General features: G+C 45.4%; 1 protein-coding gene across 1 annotated transcript in view; it reads left to right on the forward strand.

Annotated features, from left to right (window-relative positions):
- Positions 1–2,673, forward strand: part of GJA1 (gap junction protein alpha 1) — an 8,865-nt gene extending 6,192 nt beyond the window's left edge. The window contains exon 2 of the mRNA XM_044272904.1: positions 1–2,673. This exon is cut by the window's left edge and continues 2,028 nt beyond it. The gene's annotated coding sequence lies outside the window, so the exon portion shown is untranslated.
- Positions 2,674–18,230: the final 15,557 nt, after the last annotated feature.

Genomic DNA, 18,230 nt, shown 5'->3' on the forward strand with positions numbered 1-18,230 from the left:
TCCTGTAGTGTGTTTCCCAGATAAGTCCTCATAAGACTTCTTTTAGACTTTTGCATGATTTCCTGCCGTTTTCACTTTGACACTTTCTGAAAGTGTTGAAATTGAATTGAAATCCGCGACCATTTTCAGGGACCATAAACAAGTGCCTACATTCACTGCAAATGTGTGCTCATATTAGGATGTGACCAAAGTTTGAGCAGGACAGAAATTAGGTACGTGAAAGAGTAGTGGGTAAAATGCTTTTGAAAGCCTATTTTATTTGCAATATTCAGAGATTTATACATCTATACTAATTGTTTAATAGTTTTCAGATCACCAGTGTAGCTTGAGTCCCAATAGTACAGAAACTCTGTCATTATAACCAGCACCCTTGGGCAACACTGCCCTTCAAAAGATAGATTGTAACCCCTAAGATATAGGGTCAGGGCCTAACAGATGCTGGGAATCATTTGGAGGCTTACTTGTATCGCAAGAAATGTAGTGTTTACAAGAGTTTTGTGCCTTTAAAGCACAGAGTCCTTATTTTTTTCATTTTCTCTTTGATACAGAATGATAGTTTTCTGTGTATTCTATTAAGAATATACTCGATCAGCATGTGGTAATGTTGTTAGTGTTTTATCTGTCTTTTACCAAGACAAAATAGATTTATTGCATAAATGTTTAAATTTTTTGATGTTGTAATCAACAAAGCTTGAATGATAGTGATAATGTAGTACTGTAAAATACTTTGTTTGCTTAGAGCTGGAATGAAGTCTTATAGAGCTGCATGGACCCATAAGAGGAGAAATGTACCACTTTCTAGAATCTCAAAAAATCTCTCTCTATGGCAAGAATGTGGAATACTCCGAAACTTTGTTCCTTTATTTTTCATTACTTAAAGGGGCATTTTTTTTTATTTTTTTTTTGCACCGCTTTGGACAAATGCCTTTTTAGGCATGTTTATATATGTCATGGCCCTTCTGATTAAGGACCTTCCCCGGAATATAAGGTCTCAAGCATTTCATTCCATTTTTTTTATATTAGGATTCCATGCCATAGACATTATAGCTCAGGATCTGTTATTTGTGGACTGAAGGGGTACTTCTCTTGGAGATATACAATACAGAAGAGCCAAGTCATTTGAAAATAAGTTTTCTACAAGGGGACAACCCATATTCTAATCATATCAATAGACTCAGCTAGGAATCTACAGTATAACTTAAAGAGGTTGTGCAATGGAGTAATACTGATGACCTACCCTCAGGATAGGTCATCAATATCAGATCAGCAGGGGTGCAACCATCGGCAGACCTACCAATCATCTGTTTGAAAGGGCTGTGGCGCTCTTGCAAGAACTGCTTCCTCTTCAAAGTTTACCTGCATGCCATCTCCTTTGCAGCGGCGTGGCTGTGTAATTACAACTTTTCTGTCTCATTCAAGTGAATGGAATGAGCAATTGTAATTACAGTGTATCGTCGCCACAAAGGAGACAAGATAGAGGTAAACTTTGAAGAGGGAGCAACGATCACACAGGCACCAAACAGCTAATCAGTAGGGGTGCTGTAAGCTGGACCCCTGCTGGTCTGCTATTGATGACAGCAATTGTAATTACAGTGTATCGTCGCCACAAAGGAGACAAGATAGAGGTAAACTTTGAAGAGGGAGCAACGATCACACAGGCACCAAACAGCTAATCAGTAGGGGTGCTGTAAGCTGGACCCCTGCTGGTCTGCTATTGATGACATGCTGAGGATAGGATCAATATTACAATATATGACAACCCCATTAAGCTGGCCATGCAACTTTAACTGCTGTTGGCTGACAGCTATTCCTAGTGAACTCTCTATACAAATGCATGCTTAGTTCGGCAGGCATGTGTTTTCAATGGGGAGTGGGAAATACATTGCTGAACACCTCAGATGGTGGCTTATCTCCCTTTAGCGTAAAGGATCAAGCCTGTTGAAAATCACTATGTTCGATCCAGTCTACGTAGCATATGATGGGCTCCTGTTGGCCGAGCATTTTATATACATTAGATGGCTTGCCCAACTTAAGTGTACTGTGTGTGACCAGCTTTATAGGCTACTTATCATTTGATAATACTGCACATGTAAGCATACATTCCCTTAAATAATGGGGAAGCATAGAGTGAAATATACAAAGAAGAGCCATCTAGGGGAAAATACATTTCTGCCTGAAGAGCCCAATTTTGTGAATTTATTTTTGTAATTATGTACTGTACTCTAGGTTTTATTACTCTGAAGAGACTCAATTTGTAATATTAATTATGATCTGGTTGCTTCCAACCATTTGTAATGTTTGCACTTGGGATATGTTTAAAATGCAAGTCTGGAAAAATATTAGTTCATTAATACACCTCTGGCTAATTTATTGTAAACCCCACAACTGTTAAGTGCACAATTGTATAGCACTAGGGGTTAAACGTCTCTACTTAATATTCACAGTGCCATTATCTTCCTCTAGAAATAAAGATCCAGATAGGGTGAAGTGTGTATGACTATTAATATTTGAAAAAAAAGAAAGTTATCTATCGTACACAAGAGTAATTGGAGTCATTGTTATTGATGTTTCCATAAACTACTGCTAGTTTTAGCTCTGTTGCATGTATGGTTCATTAGCACATGGTTTTCAAAGTGCTTAATTTAGTCAATAAAGTTCTACTTTAGTAATAAATGTTGTTGAGTTTTTTTTCGTTTGCCTTTAAAAAAATGGTTTTCAGGAATAAAAAGCTAATTTGTCATATAACTGGCAAAATATATTTCAAATGGTGTATATTTAATATAAAAGGCAACACAATATTCATTGTCCAGTCCTTTATTGAATCATTCACCCAAAAATCTTGGTACGGTAAGGCTAGTTTTACACTAGTGTGTCAGAGCTGAATCAGGCATTGCCAGAAGCTGCCTGAATGCCTGCCAGCCCCATTAACTATAATGGGGACCAGTGGAGATCGGACCACAACTTGGCATATTTGCCAGGTTGCGGCTGGATCTCCGTTGGTCTCTTCCATTATAGATGATGTGGCCAGTGGGCTTTCGGGCAGCATCTGGCAATTCCAAATCCAGAACAGCCAACCCGAGTTATGAACACTAGTGTGAATCTAGCCTAATGATGAAAAACATCAACAAGCGTGACAGCAGCTCCAAATTATCTTATCATTGCCTCTATATATGCATTGAGTGCACAAGGGTGTACTGTTCTAAATGAGCTTAGGGTCTGATTAACCTACTAACACTTGTTATACTTCAACTCAAATAAAGGCATTCCCATCTTATAAAGTTATAGCATATTGCTAGGATATGCCATCATTTTATGATTGGTGGGTTCCAGCCTCTAGGACCCTCACCGATCTGGAGAACAAAGGGGCCTCTCACAGTGCTAATTCTCTGTTTTTCCCTGTATTGTAGCACCCCCAGACTCCTGGCTGTAGAGGGAACTGTGGGCAGCATCATTTATTTGAATGTAGCTGTGCTGCACCAAACAGAAAGAGTGGGTGGTCCGAGCACCACTGTACAGAGAGACTCTAAAGTGGCCACACCACTCATCAATCATAAAGCGATGATATAAAAAAGCGGTCTGTCATAACTCTATAAGATGGGAATATCCCTTTAGAGATTGAACACATGATGCAACCCATCTCTTATAAAATTACTGTTTGAAGAAAGAATAATTTATATAATAAATATATGTACAATTTAGTGGTCTTCAAGCCGACCATAATAACATAAAATGCCACTTTTAGAATAATAATGTGTTTTCTTTTATTTTTTACATGCTGTTTACAGGCCTGGTCAGACATACAGTACAGATGAAAAGTTTGAACACACCTTCTCATTCAAAGAGTTTTCTTTATTTTCATGACTATGAAAATTGTAGATTCACACTGAAGGCATCAAAACTATGAATTAACACATGTGGAATTATATACATAACAAAAAAGTGTGAAACAACGGAGAATATGTCATATTCTAGGTTCTTCAAAGTAGCCACCTTTTGCTTTGATTACTGCTTTGCACACTCTTGGCATTCTCTTGATGAGCTTCAAGAGGTAGTCACCTGAAATGGTCTTCCAACAGTCTTGAAGGAGTTCCCAGAGATGCTTAGCACTTGTTGGCCCTTTTGCCTTCACTCTGCGGTCCAGCTCACCCCAAACCATCTCGATTGGGTTCAGGTCCGGTGATTGTGGAGGCCAGGTCATCTGGCACAGCACCCAATCACTCTCCTTCATGGTCAAATAGCCCTTACACAGCCTGGAGGTGAGTTTGGCATGCCGCTGCAAGATGCTGTGGTAGCCATGCTGGTTCAGTATGCCTTCAATTTTGAATAATTCCCCAACAGTGTCACCAGCAAAGCACCCCCACACCATCACACCTCCTCCTCCATGCTTCACGGTGGGAACCAGGCATGTAGAGTCCATCCGTTCACCTTTTCTGCATCGCACAAAGACACGGTTGTTGGAACCAAAGATCTCACATTTGGACTCATCAGACCAAAGCACAGATTTCCACTGGTCTAATGTCCTTAGCAGTGGTTTCCTAGCAGATATTCTAACATGAAGGCCTGATTCACACAGTCTCCTCTTAACAGTTGTTCTAGAGATGTGTCTGCTGCTAGAACTCTGTGTGGCATTGACCTGGTCTCTAATCTGAGCTGCTGTAAACCTGCGATTTCTGAGGCTGGTGACTCGGATGAACTTATCCTCCGCAGCAGAGGTGACTCTTAGTCTTCCTTTCCTGGGGTGGTCAGCATGTGTGCCAGTTTCTTTGTAGCGCTTGATGGTTTTTGTGACTGCACTTGGAGACACTTTCAAAGTTTTCCCAATTTTTCGGACTGACTGACCTTCATTTCTTAATGTAATGATGGCCACTCATTATTTTTTTACTTAGCTGCTTTTTTCTTGCCATAATACAAATTCTAACAGTCTATTCAGTAGGACTAGCTGTGTATCCACCTGACTTCTCCACAACGCAACTGATGGTCCCAACCCCATTTATAAGGCAAGAAATCCCACTTATTAAACCTGACAGGGCACACCGTGAAGTGAAAACCATTTCAGGTGACTACCTCTTGAAGCTCATCAAGAGAATGCCAAGAGTGTGCAAAGCAGTAATCAAAGCAAAAGGTGGCTACTTTGAAGAACCTAGAATATTACATATTTTAAGTTGTTTCACACTATTTTTGTTATGTATATAATTCCACATGTGTTAATTCATAGTTTTGATGCCTTCAGTGTGAATCTACAATTTGTATAGTCATGAAAATAAAGACAACTATTTGAATGAGAAGGTGTGTCCAAACCTTTGGTCTGTACTGTATGTCTAAAGTTCTCCTTAGTAAAATGTATCTAGGCCAATATGGACAAACTCTGGAAGTGAAGACACCAAACGTAATGATAGAATATCTGACTGGCTGACTGAATTGCCAGGTCTCATATGTTGTCACAGTGAGCAGCCATGGCTTCTACAGTAGGTCAAACAGTCCTGTCTTATTAACATTTAATTATATATTTTGTTTTTCAGTTTTTGCGTGGCCCCTGCCACTTTCCCTCACAACTGATTGAAAAGTGTTCTTTGTGTTTGCTCCCTAATTAGCCAGTGAAATTGAATTAAGAGTTCAGATTTGTTTCAATTTTCACATATTTCCAAATTAATCTTAACTCTTGGTCATTTATTTTGCTAACCGTCACTAATTTTCTTACAATATTGGTGGGTAAAACCATGCGGAAAACGAAGGATCAGCTGATGCTTGGAGGAAATGGGGAGGGCTTGCCCTGATTGGTTCAGAGGCTGACAGAGAGCCCAATCAGCCAATCAGGGAGCAGTATACAGGCAGGTCCTTATTTGGAGAATGACCCAGATGCCATTCTGCTCTCTGATTCTGCAGTGCCTTAGACCTGTTGGTATCTGCAATGTTTTTGGTTTATAATGCAATGTCCCTGTTTACATTGTACACCAGCAGATTGGCTATGGCTGAGAGTGGTTGGCATTAGGAATGGGACCATTCCATTCCTCCCATACTTCCTGCCATGAGGGGTAGTGTTAGCTAGACTTGCGAGGAGTGTGCAAGCACATGCTTGAACTCCAAATCCAAGGGTCTAAGGGTCCAGTTTCTTGTTCCAGCTCTTCTATGAGAACACTACTCCAGAAACTGCAAGAATAATAGAAAACAGATACCTGAAAAGTACAGTGCTTACAGACAGCAGAGTATCCAGCAAACACAAATAGACAGCCCCTACTGCAGGTGAGGGACTAAGGCTCAGATACCCATCCTAGATTACATCTAGACCAGACCAACTAAAAGCCTGCATTACACCGTGGACACCTACTGCTGCAAGTATCAGAATACAGCTGTTAGCCAGAAGTTCAAGAGAGACATCATCAGGATAGCATACCAGACATTTCAGTAAAAGTTCGGGTTTGGGTTCGGTGTTCGGCGCTTTCTTGGCGCTTTTTGAAAAGCTACAGTTCAGCCAATCACAAAGCGTTTAACTCTGTGCCCTTCGAAGCCATCACAGCCATGCCTACTAATGGCATGGCTGTGATTAGCTAATGTAGCATGTGACTCATCCTCTATATAAGCTGGAGTCGCTTAGCGCTGCATGTCACTCTGCTTAGTGTAGGGAGAGGATGCTGCTGGTGATTTCAGAAAGAGAATAGGAAAGAACTAGGGATGAGCGAACTCGAACTGTATAGTTCGGGTTCGTACCGAATTTTGGGGTGTCTGTGACACGGACCCGAACCCGGACATTTTCGTAAAAGTCCGGGTTCGGGTTCGGTGTTCGTCGCTTTCTTGGCGCTTTTGTGACGCTTTCTTGGCGCTTTTTGAAAGGCTGCAAAGCAGCCAATCAACAAGCGTCATACTACTTGCCCCAAGAGGCCGTCACAGCCATGCCTACTATTGGCATGGCTGTGATTGGCCAGAGCACCATGTGACCCAGCCTCTATTTAAGCTGGAGTCACATAGCGCCGCCCGTCACTCTGCTCTGATTAGCGTAGGGAGAGGTTGCGGCTGCGACAGCAGGGCGAGATTAGGCAGATTAACTCCTCCAAAGGACTTGATTAATCGATCGATCTGCAGCTGTGCATCATTGAGCTGCTGAAATTCAATTGCTCACTGTTTTTAGGCTGCCCAGACCGTTTGTCAGTCACTTTTTTCTGGGGTGATCGGCGGCCATTTTGTGTCTTGTGGTGCGCCAGCACAAGCTGCGACCAAGTGCATTTAACCCTCAATGGTGTGGTTGTTTTTTGGCTAAAGCCTACATCAGGGTGAAGCTGTCACACCAAGTGCATTTAACCAGCAATAGTCTGTTTATTTTTTGGCCATATACTACATCAGGGGCAAGTTGCGCCTGTCACCAAGTGCATTTAACCCTCAATGGTGTGGTTGTTTTTTGGCTAAAGCCTACATCAGGGTGAAGCTGTCACACCAAGTGCATTTAACCAGCAATAGTCTGTTTATTTTTTGGCCATATACTACATCAGGGGCAAGCTGCGCCCGTCACCAAGTGCATTTAACCCTCAGTAGTGTGGTTGGTCAAGCTGTCACACCAAGTGCATTTAACCAGCAATAGTCTGTTCAATTTTTGGCCATATACTACATCAGGGGCAAGCTGCACCTGTCACCAAATGCATTTAACCCTCAATGGTGTGGTTGTTTTTTGGCTAAAGCCTACATCAGGGTGAAGCTGTCACACCAAGTGCATTTAACCAGCAATAGTCTGTTTATTTTTTGGCCATATACTACATCAGGGGCAAGCTGCGCCCGTCACCAAGTGCATTTAATCCTCAGTAGTGTGGTTGGTCAAGCTGTCACACCAAGTGCATTTAACCAGCAATAGTCTGTTCATTTTTTCGCCATATACTACATCAGGGGCAAGCTGCGCCTGTCACCAAGTGCATTTAACCCTCAGTAGTGTGGTTGGTCAAGCTGTCACACCAAGTGCATTTAACCAGCAATAGTGTGGTTATTTTTTGGCCATATCCCAGTCTAATTCTGTCAGTAAATCCATACCGGTCACCCAGAGCCTAAATACTAGGCCTCAAATTTATATCCCACTAAATCTGTCATTACCGCTGTACTGTTCTGGCTGGGCAAGTTATTTAGTGTCCGTCTAAGCACATTTTTTGTTCTGGGTTGATAAACAACTCCCAATTTATCAATTTCCTAATTTAGTGGTTTCTGCTGTATCAGAGCTATTTGAAATCTATCCGTAAAAGGGTATATAATATTTAAGGTGCACATAGGGTCATTCAGAATAACTTCACACACACGCTACTGTGCATTTCCAAGTCTAATTCTGTCAGTAAATCCATACCGGTCACCCAGCGCCTAAATACTAGGCCTCAAATTTATATCCCGCTAAATCTGTCTTTACCGCTGTACTGTTCTGGCTGGGCAAGTTATTTAGTGTCCGTCAAAGCACATTTTTTGTTCTGGGTTGAAATACAATTCCCAATTTAGCAATTTCATAATTTAGTGGTTTCTGCTGTATCAGAGCTATTTGAAATCTATCCCTAAAAGGGTATATAATATTCAAGGTGCACATAGGGTCATTCAGAATAACTTCACACACACGCTACTGTGCATTTCCAAGTCTAATTCTGTCAGTAAATCTATACCGGTCACCCAGCGCCTAAATACTAGGCCTCAAATTTATATTCAGCTGAATTTGAATACAATACATTGGGCCAAATAATATTTTTGTTGTTGTGGTGAACGATAACAATGAGGAAAACATCTAGTAAGGGACGCGGACGTGGACATGGTCGTGGTGGTGTTAGTGGACCCTCTGGTGCTGGGAGAGGACGTGGCCGTTCTGCCACATCCACACATCCTAGTGTACCAACTACCTCAGGTCCCAGTAGCCGCCAGAATTTACAGCGATATATGGTGGGGCCCAATGCCGTTCTAAGGATGGTAAGGCCTGAGCAGGTACAGGCATTAGTCAATTGGGTGGCCGACAGTGGATCCAGCACGTTCACATTATCTCCCACCCAGTCTTCTGCAGAAAGCGCACAGATGGCGCCTGAAAACCAACCCCATCAGTCTGTCACATCACCCCCATGCATACCAGGGAAACTGTCTGAGCCTCAAGTTATGCAGCAGTCTCTTATGCTGTTTTAAGACTCCGCTGGCAGGGTTTCCCAAGGGCATCCACCTAGCCCTTTCCCAGCGGTGAAAGACATAGAATGCACTGACGCACAACCACTTATGTTTCTTGATGATGAGGACATGGGAATACCACCTCAGCATGTCTCTGATGATGACGAAACACAGGTGCCAACTGCTGCGTCTTTCTGCAGTGTGCAGACTGAACAGGAGGTCAGGGATCAAGACTGGGTGGAAGACGATGCAGGGGACGATGAGGTCCTAGACCCCACATGGAATGAAGGTCGTGCCACTGACTTTCACAGTTCAGAGGAAGAGGCAGTGGTGAGACCGAGCCAACAGCGTAGCAAAAGAGGGAGCAGTGGGCAAAAGCAGAACACCCGCCGCCAAGAGACTCCGCCTGCTACTGACCGCCGCCATCTGGGACCGAGCACCCAAAAGGCAGCTTCAAGGAGTTCCCTGGCATGGCACTTCTTCAAACAATGTGCTGACGACAAGACCCGAGTGGTTTGCACGCTGTGCCATCAGAGCCTGAAGCGAGGCATTAACGTTCTGAACCTGAGCACAACCTGCATGACCAGGCACCTGCATGCAAAGCATGAACTGCAGTGGATTAAACACCTTAAAACCAAGGAAGTCCCTCAGGCTCCCCCTGCTACCTCTTCTGCTGCTGCCGCCTCGGCCTCTTCTGCTGCTGCCGCCTCGGCCTCTTCCTCCGCCTCTGGAGGAACGTTGGCACCTGCCGCCCAGCAAACAGGGGATGTACCACCAACACCACCACCACCTCCGTCACCAAGCATCTCAACCATGTCACACGGCAGCGTTCAGCTCTCCATCTCACAAACATTTGAGAGAAAGCGTAAATTCCCACCTAGCCACCATCGATCCCTGGCCCTGAATGCCAGCATTTCTAAACTACTGGCCTATGAAATGCTGTCATTTAGGCTGGTGGACACAGACAGCTTCAAACAGCTCATGTCGCTTGCTGTCCCACAGTATGTTGTTCCCAGCCGGCACTACTTCTCCAAGAGAGCCGTGCCTTCCCTGCACAACCAAGTATCCGATAAAATCAAGTGTGCACTGCGCAACGCCATCTGTGGCAAGGTCCACCTAACCACAGATACGTGGACCAGTAAGCACGGCCAGGGACGCTATATCTCCCTAACTGCACACTGGGTAAATGTAGTGGCAGCTGGGCCCCAGGCGGAGAGCTGTTTGGCGCAAGTCCTTCCGCCGCCAAGGATCGCAGGGCAACATTCTTTGCCTCCTGTTGCCACCTCCTCCTACTCGACTTCCTCCTCCTCTTCTTCCACCTGCTCATCTAGTCAGCCACACACCTTTACCACCAACTTCAGCACAGCCCGGGGTAAACGTCAGCAGGCCATTCTGAAACTCATATGTTTGGGGGACAGGCCCCACACCGCACAGGAGTTGTGGCAGGGTATAGAACAACAGACCGACGAGTGGTTGCTGCCGGTGAGCCTCAAGCCCGGCCTGGTGGTGTGTGATAATGGGCGAAATCTCGTTGCAGCTCTGGGACTACTTAGTTTGACGCACATCCCTTGCTTGGCGCATGTGCTGAATTTGGTGGTGCAGAAGTTCATTCACAACTACCCCGACATGTCAGAGCTGCTGCATAAAGTGCGGGCCGTCTGTTCGCGCTTCTGGCGTTCACATCCTGCTGCTGCTCGCCTGTCTGCGCTACAGCGTAACTTCGGCCTTCCCGCTCACCGCCTCATATGCGACGTGCCCACCAGGTGGAACTCCACCTTGCACATGCTGGACAGACTGTGCGAGCAGCAGCAGGCCATAGTGGAGTTTCAGCTGCAGCACGCACGGGTCAGTCGCACTACAGAACAGCACCACTTCACCACCAATGACTGGGCCTCCATGCGAGACCTGTGTGCCCTGTTGCGCTGTTTCGAGTACTCCACCAACATGGCCAGTGGCGATGACGCCGTTATCAGCGTTACAATACCACTTCTATGTCTCCTTGAGAAAACACTTAGGGCGATGATGGAAGAGGAGGTGGCCCAGGAGGAGGAGGAGGAGGAGGAAGAGGGGTCATTTTTAGCACTTTCAGGCCAGTCTCTTCGAAGTGACTCAGAGGGAGGTTTTTGGCAACAGCAGAGGCCAGGTACAAATGTGGCCAGCCAGGGCCCACTACTGGAGGACGAGGAGGACGAGGATGAGGAGGAGGTGGATGAGGATGAAGTTATGGTCACAGCGGGGTGGCACCCAACGCAGCTCGGGTCCATCACTGGTGCGTGGCTGGGGGGAAAGGCAGGACGATGACGTTACGCCTCCCACAGAGGACAGCTTGTCCTTACCCCTGGGCAGCCTGGCACACATGAGCGACTACATGCTGCAGTGCCTGCGCAACGACAGCAGAGTTGCCAAGATTTTAACGTGTGCGGACTACTGGGTTGCCACCCTGCTGGATCCACGCTACAAAGACAATGTGCCCACCTTACTTCCTGCACTGGAGCGTGATAGGAAGATGCGCGAGTACAAGCGCACGTTGGTAGACGCGCTACTGAGAGAATTCCCAAATGTCACAGGGGAACAAGTGGAAGCCCAAGGCCAAGGCAGAGGAGGAGCAAGAGGTCGCCAAGGCAGCTGTGTCACGGCCAGCTCCTCTGAGGGCAGGGTTAGCATGGCAGAGATGTGGAAAAGTTTTGTCAACACGCCACAGCTAACTGCACCACCACCTGATACGCAACGTGTTAGCAGGAGGCAACATTTCACTAACATGGTGGAACAGTACGTGTGCACACCCCTCCACGTACTGACTGATGGTTTGGCCCCATTCAACTACTGGGTCTCTAAATTGTCCACGTGGCCAGAGCTAGCCTTTTATGCCCTGGAGGTGCTGGCCTGCCCGGCGGCCAGCGTTTTGTCTGAACGTGTATTCAGCACGGCAGGGGGTGTCATTACAGACAAACGCAGCCGCCTGTCTACAGCCAATGTGGACAAGCTGACTTTCATAAAAATGAACCAGGCATGGATCCCACAGGACCTGTCTGTCCCTTGTCCAGATTAGACATTAACTACCTCCCCTTAACCATATATTATTGTACTCCAGGGCACTTCCTCATTCAATCCTATTTTTATTTTCATTTTACCATTATATTGCGAGGCTACCCAAATTTGAATGAACCTCTCCTCTGTCTGGGTGCCGGGGCCTAAATATATGCCAATGGACTGTTCCAATGTTGGGTGACGTGAAGCCTGATTCTCTGCTATGACATGCAGACTAATTCTCTGCTGACATGAAGACAGATTCTCTGTTACGGGACCTCTCTCCTCTGCCTGGGTGCTGGGCCTAAATATATGCCAATGGACTGTTGCACTGGTGGCTGACGTGAAGCCTGATTATCTGTTACGGGACCTCTCTCCTCTGCCTGGGTACTGGGCCTAAATTTATGAAAATGGACTGTTACAGTGGTGGGTGACGTGAAGCCTGATTCTCTGCTATGACATGCAGACTGATTCTCTGCTGACATGATGCCAGATTCTCTGTTACGGGACCTCTCTCCTCTGCCTGGGTGCTGGGCCTAAATATATGCCAATGGACTGTTGCACTGGTGGCTGACGTGAAGCCTGATTGTCTGTTACGGGACCTCTCTCCTCTGCCTGGGTGCTGGGCCTAAATATCTGACAATGGACTGTTGCATTGGTGGCTGACGTGAAGCCTTATTCTCTGCTATGATATGAAGACTGATTCTCTGCTGACATGAAGCCAGATTGTCTGTTACGGGACCTCTCTCCTCTGCCTGGGTGCTGGGCCTAAATTTATGAAAATGGACTGTTACAGTGGTGGGTGACGTGAAGCCTGATTCTCTGCTATAATATGAAGACTGATTCTCTGCTGACATGAAGCCAGATTGTCTGTTACGGGACCTCTCTCCTCTGCCTGGGTGCTGGGCCTAAATTTATGACAATGGACTGTTGCAGTGATGGCTGACGTGAAGCCTGATTCTCTGCTATGACATGAAGACTGATTCTCTGCTGACATGAAGCCAGATTGTCTGTTACGGGACCTCTCTCCTCTGCCTGGGTGCTTGGCCTAAATTTATGACAATGGACTGTTGCAGTGGTGGCTGACATGAAGCATGATTCTCTGCTATGACATGCAGACTGATTCTCTGCTGACATGAAGCCAGATTGTCTGTTACGGGACCTCTCTCCTCTGCCTGGGTGCCGGGGCCTAAATATCTGAGAATGGATTGTTCCAGTGGTGGGTGACGTGAAGCCAGATTCTCTGCTATGGGACCTCTCTCCAATTGATTTTGGTTAATTTTTATTTATTTAATTTTTATTTTAATTCATTTCCCTATCCACATTTGTTTGCAGGGGATTTACCTACATGTTGCTGCCTTTTGCAGCCCTCTAGCCCTTTCCTGGGCTGTTTTACAGCCTTTTTAGTACCGAAAAGTTTGGGTCCCCATTGACTTTAATGGGGTTCGGGTTCGGGACGAAGTTCGGATCGGGTTCGGATCCCGAACCCGAACATTTCCGGGAAGTTCGGCTGAACTTCTCGAACCCGAACATCCAGGTGTTCGCTCAACTCTAGAGAGAACCTTTTGCTCAAAACATGAATCTAACTCAGTGATCTACATACATTGTGTTGTGTGGGTGCAGGCCACAATTTTTTTATCCTGCCCTGAGCCTAGTGACCGGAAAAAAATAAACTTTAATAAGTCGTTTAGGTGGGCGGCGGCGGCGGCCATTTTATGCAAGCTCAGTGCACCAGCACTGCATCTGAGCTTTTAGGACATTTAAATCCAAGCTTTAAAAATCGCACAAATAATCTTTTTGTAAAAAAAATCATTTTTTAAATTTTTTGGGGCAATTTACATCTGGTGCATTTGTAGGGTCAGTCAGTGTGCAATTTAAGCTAGTAATACAGCCATCATTTTCTGGGTTTTTAAAATCACACTTTTTTTTGCCAAAAAACACTATTTTCTAGATGTGCAGGTGTTAAATTCAAGTTTAATATATACAGCTTTCTTATTCTGTTACCAAACAAACACTGTTTTGGTAATATACAACATCTGGATTAGTCAGTGTGCAATTTAAAGGGACACTGACAGGCCCAATAACCATAATTAACTGTACATATCCATGCACAGGTCTTCTAATGTGCATTAAAAACATATAAGTATCCCCCCTGTCCACATTTAGGGATGAGCGAACTCGAACTGTATAGTTCGGGTTCGTACCGAATTTTGGGGTGTCCGTGACACGGACCCGAACCCGGACATTTTCGTAAAAGTCCGGGTTCGGGTTCGGTGTTCGTCGCTTTCTTCGCGCTTTTGTGACGCTTTCTTGGCGCTTTTTGAAAGGCTGCAAAGCAGCCAATCAACAAGCGTCATACTACTTGCCCCAAGAGGCCATCACAGCAATGCCTACTATTGGCATGGCTGTGATTGGCCAGAGCACCATGTGACCCAGCCTCTATTTAAGCTGGAGTCACATAGCGCCGCCCGTCACTCTGCTCTGATTAGCGTAGGGAGAGGTTGCGGCTGCGACAGTAGGGCGAGATTAGGCAGATTAACTCCTCCAAAGGACTTGATTAACTGATCGATCTGCAGCTGTGGATCATTGAGCTGCTGATCCTCAATTGCTCACTGTTTTTAGGCTGCACAGACCGTTTGTCAGTCTCATTTTTCTGGGGTGATCGGCGGCCATTTTGTGTCTTGTGGTGCGCCAGCACAAGCTGCGACCAAGTGCATTTAACCCTCAATGGTGTGGTTGTTTTTTGGCTAAAGCCTACATCAGGGTGAAGCTGTCACACCAAGTGCATTTAACCAGCAATAGTCTGTTCATTTTTTGGCCATATACAAAATCAGGGGCAAGCTGCGCCTGTCACCAAGTGCATTTAACCCTCAATGGTGTGGTTGTTTTTTGGCTAAAGCCTACATCAGGGTGAAGCTGTCACACCAAGTGCATTTAACCAGCAATAGTCTGTTCATTTTTTGGCCATATACAAAATCAGGGGCAAGCTGCGCCTGTCACCAAGTGCATTTAACCCTCAATGGTGTGGTTGTTTTTTGGCTAAAGCCTACATCAGGGTGAAGCTGTCACACCAAGTGCATTTAACCAGCAATAGTCTGTTCATTTTTTGGCCATATACAAAATCAGGGGCAAGCTGCGCCTGTCACCAAGTGCATTTAACCCTCAATGGTGTGGTTGTTTTTTGGCTAAAGCCTACATCAGGGTGAAGCTGTCACACCAAGTGCATTTAACCAGCAATAGTCTGTTCATTTTTTGGCCATATCCCAGTCTAATTCTGTCACTAAATCCATACCGGTCTAAATCTGTCCCTAGTGCTGTAGCTGGGCGAGTTATTTAGTGTCCGTTCAAGCACATTTCTTGTTCTGGGTTGAAATACAATTCCCAATTTAGCAATTTCATAATTTAGTGGTTCCTGCTATATCAGAGCTATTTGAAATCTATCCCAAAAAGGGTATATAATATTGAAGGTGCACATTGGGTCATTCAGAATAACTTCACACACACCCGCTACTGTGTATTTCCAAGTCTAATTCTGTCACTAAACCCATACCTGTCACCCAGCGCCTAAATACTAGGCCTCAAATTTAAATCCCTCTAAATCTCTCGTTACCCACCGCTGTACTGTTGTTGCTGGGCAAGATATTTAGTGTCCGTCAAAGCACATTTTTTGTTCTGGGTTGAAGTACAATTCCCAATTTAGCAATTTCATAATTTAGTGGTTTCTGCTATATCAGAGCTATTTGAAATCTATCCCTAAAAGGGTATATAATATTGAAGGTGCACATAGGGTCATTCAGAATAACTTCACACACACGCTTCTGTGCATTTCCAAGTCTAATTCTGTCACTAAATCCATACCGGTGACCCAGCGCCTAAATACTAGGCCTCAAATTTAAATCCCTCTAAATCTCTCGTTACCCACCACTGTACTGTTGTTGCTGGGCAAGATATTTAGTGTCCGTCAAAGCACATTTTTTGTTCTGGGTTGAAGTACAATTCCCAATTTAGCAATTTCATAATTTAGTGGTTTCTGCTATATCAGAGCTATTTGAAATCTATCCCTAAAAGGGTATATAATATTGAAGGTGCACATAGGGTCATTCAGAATAACTTCACACACACGCTTCTGTGCATTTCCAAGTCTAATTCTGTCACTAAATCCATACCGGTGACCCAGCGCCTAAATACTAGGCCTCAAATTTAAATCCCTCTAAATCTCTCGTTACCCACCGCTGTACTGTTGTTGCTGGGCAAGATATTTAGTGTCCGTCAAAGCACATTTTTTGTTCTGGGTTGAAGTACAATTCCCAATTTAGCAATTTCATAATTTAGTGGTTCCTGCTATATCAGAGCTATTTGAAATCTATCCCAAAAAGGGTATATAATATTGAAGGTGCACATTGGGTCATTCAGAATAACTTCACACACACCCGCTACTGTGTATTTCCAAGTCTAATTCTGTCACTAAACCCATACCTGTCACCCAGCGCCTAAATACTAGGCCTCAAATTTAAATCCCTCTAAATCTCTCGTTACCGCTGTACTGTTGTAGCTGGGAAAGTTATTTAGTGCCCGTCAAAGCACATTTTTTGTTCTGGGTTGAAGTACAATTCCCAATTTAGCAATTTCATAATTTAGTGGTTCCTGCTATATCAGAGCTATTTGAAATCTATCCCAAAAAGGGTATATAATATTCAAGGTGCACATTGGGTCATTCAGAATAACTTCACACACACGCTTCTGTGCATTTCCAAGTCTAATTCTGTCACTAAATCCATACCGGTCACCCAGCGCCTAAATACTAGGCCTCAAATTTATATCCCGCTGAATTTGAATACAATACATTGGGCCAAATAATATATTTGTTGTTGTGGTGAACCATAACAATGAGAAAAACATCTAGTAAGGGACGCGGACGTGGACATGGTCGTGGTGGTGTTAGTGGACCCTCTGGTGCTGGGAGAGGACGTGGCCGTTCTGCCACATCCACACGTCCTAGTGTACCAACTACCTCAGGTCCCAGTAGCCGCCAGAATTTACAGCGATATATGGTGGGGCCCAATGCCGTTCTAAGGATGGTAAGGCCTGAGCAGGTACAGGCATTAGTCAATTGGGTGGCCGACAGTGGATCCAGCACGTTCACATTATCTCCCACCCAGTCTTCTGCAGAAAGCGCACAGATGGCGCCTGAAAACCAACCCCATCAGTCTGTCACATCACCCCCATGCATACCAGGGAAACTGTCTCAGCCTCAAGTTATGCAGCAGTCTCTTATGCTGTTTGAAGACTCCGCTGGCAGGGTTTCCCAAGGGCATCCACCTAGCCCTTCCCCAGCGGTGAAAGACATAGAATGCACTGACGCACAACCACTTATGTTTCCTGATGATGAGGACATGGGAATACCACCTCAGCATGTCTCTGATGATGACGAAACACAGGTGCCAACTGCTGCGTCTTTCTGCAGTGTGCAGACTGAACAGGAGGTCAGGGATCAAGACTGGGTGGAAGACGATGCAGGGGACGATGAGGTCCTAGACCCCACATGGAATGAAGGTCGTGCCACTGACTTTCACAGTTCGGAGGAAGAGGCAGTGGTGAGACCGAGCCAACAGCGTAGCAAAAGAGGGAGCAGTGGGCAAAAGCAGAACACCCGCCGCCAAGAGACTCCGCCTGCTACTGACCGCCGCCATCTGGGACCGAGCACCCCAAAGGCAGCTTCAAGGAGTTCCCTGGCATGGCACTTCTTCAAACAATGTGCTGACGACAAGACCCGAGTGGTTTGCACGCTGTGCCATCAGAGCCTGAAGCGAGGCATTAACGTTCTGAACCTGAGCACAACCTGCATGACCAGGCACCTGCATGCAAAGCATGAACTGCAGTGGAGTAAACACCTTAAAACCAAGGAAGTCACTCAGGCTCCCCCTGCTACCTCTTCTGCTGCTGCCGCCTCGGCCTATTCTGCTGCTGCCGCCTCGGCCTCTTCCTCCGCCTCTGGAGGAACGTTGGCACCTGCCGCCCAGCAAACAGGGGATGTACCACCAACACCACCACCACCACCTCCGTCACCAAGCGTCTCAACCATGTCACACGCCAGCGTTCAG

This window comes from Bufo gargarizans, unplaced genomic scaffold, assembly GCF_014858855.1.
Source record: "Bufo gargarizans isolate SCDJY-AF-19 unplaced genomic scaffold, ASM1485885v1 fragScaff_scaffold_1_pilon:::fragment_2:::debris, whole genome shotgun sequence".
Lineage (NCBI taxonomy): Eukaryota > Metazoa > Chordata > Amphibia > Anura > Bufonidae > Bufo > Bufo gargarizans.